The following is a 1938-nucleotide window of genomic DNA, read 5'->3' as shown; positions in this document are numbered from 1 at the left end:
AAGAAGATAAATATAGATAAAGTAGAATTAAAATAGAATAGAAAGTGTTAGAGTTAGAGGGTCAAATAAAGACCATAATAAAGACATAATAAATAAAAATATATTTGTTATATAATAACAAAACAGTAAAAAAGTGACACTTTTTTTCAGATAAATATATTTTCAATCTGAGTATGAACAACAAAAAACACAGACCATGCAGCTATTTAGCGAAAACAATTGAGAGTTCTCTCATGCAAATGTGTTATTTTGTGTTTGTTTTCATGCACGCACGACAGACTTTACTTTCACTTTGCGTTTGTTCAAATTTACAATGAAAAATCCTAAATGGTGGTTCAAAAGACCAAAACCTATGTTTATTGGTTGAATATGGGACAGTTTGAACCAATCTGGGCACGGGGGTGGGACTAAGCATCAACAATCGTTCCTGTTTGGCCAAACCATACATCAACGGAAAGCTTATTTATTCAGCTTTCAGATGATGTATAAATCTCAATTTTAAAAAATGTACACTTATGACTGGTTTTGTGCTCCACGGTCACATATTATTGCAAACAATTTTGTTTCTAGATTTTCTTAAAAAAAAAAAAGTTAGTTCATTGTTAATATTGTGCCATTGTTTCTTTCTTGTCATATTTTTTCAACAGAATGATTTAATTAAAATGCATGTAATTATCAATTTACATAGTTCAAAAATTCTATGAAGTTGAAATAATGACCTGGTGCACATGGATCAGTGCTTGTCGTTCGGAGGAAACGCTTCTCTGTTTAACCCCTCTGTCCGTTCTGATGCTGAAACACATGTGGTTTTGTTCTTCCACAGGCCTGTTTTGACTGCAAACCCAGAATGATCAGCAAACGCTGGAAGGAGAATCCGGCTCTGTGTGCGAACGCACCAACACAACATCAGTTTGATAAGAAGTACGTGAGAAACTCACCATAGCAAACACATCGTCACAGCTGAATGATACGGGATCGATATAAGCATGTATAGAGTATTCTCTGTCTCTCTGTCAGGTGCTTGGTTCATGTGGTGAAGAGCAGCTCTGTGAGTTACAGTAAGATCCGAGCGTTGAGCTCCCGCTGTCAGTTCGATGTGTGTCGTCAAGAGCTCGCTCTGGGCTGTAAGAGGAAGGACGGCTGCTGCTTCGCTCACTCGCTCATCGAACTGCAGATCTGGATCCTGCAGAGAGACACTGGTACACAAACAACACACTGAACACCTGTTTACACCGAAAACATTACATGCATCACTCACTCAAAAGGCACAACGACGTATAAGAGTGTTAAGAACATTAGTTTAGTCAAGTATGGGAATGAACGTCAGATTTACAGAAGACACTTTGAATTTGAAGATCAGGGTAATTGTGTTTATTTCGTCTTCTGGGAAACATGTAAGTATCTTCTGAAGGACAGTACTAAATTAAAAAAAAAGATATTTAAACAAAATATGAAAAAGGTCTTCATATCTTCATCCAGTTTAAAGGTTTTCACCCTCCAGCTCTTAATGCATCGTGTTTCCTTCTCGAGCATCTGTGAATGTTCGATCCTTTTGTAATAATTGCGTACGAGTCCCTCAGTTGTCGTCAGTGTGAAAAGATGGATCTCAAAGTCATACAGTTGTTCCAAAGGTGTCAAATATGCAGAAGATGCTGGAAAACCAAAGAATTTGTGGGACCTGAAGGATTTTTCTGAAGAACAGCAGGCAGTTTACTGTTCTGGACAAACAAGGGACTGATGAAATACCACAAAACAAAAAAAAGGTTGTGGATAGGGATGGGGACCGAGAACTGGTATTTTTTGGACCGGTACGTAATTTGGTCAATACCGGATTACCGATAAATTTCAGGACAAACGATACTGTTATCGATACATGCGTTGTTTTATCTCCGAATACTTCAATGTTAATGGCGAATTAGAAGCTGCTGCTTGTCATTT

The 1938-nt window shown here is 37.5% G+C and overlaps 1 pseudogene; it reads left to right on the top strand.

Moving 5' to 3' along the window:
• Positions 1-1938, top strand: part of LOC107691091 (zinc finger CCCH domain-containing protein 7B-like) — a 22591-nt pseudogene that overhangs the window by 15787 nt on the left and 4866 nt on the right.

Source organism: Sinocyclocheilus anshuiensis, unplaced genomic scaffold (assembly GCF_001515605.1).
Source record: "Sinocyclocheilus anshuiensis isolate Anshui unplaced genomic scaffold, SAMN03320099.WGS_v1.1 scaffold30, whole genome shotgun sequence".
NCBI classification, from domain to species: domain Eukaryota; kingdom Metazoa; phylum Chordata; class Actinopteri; order Cypriniformes; family Cyprinidae; genus Sinocyclocheilus; species Sinocyclocheilus anshuiensis.
This window is presented reverse-complemented; position numbering and strand designations above follow the sequence as displayed.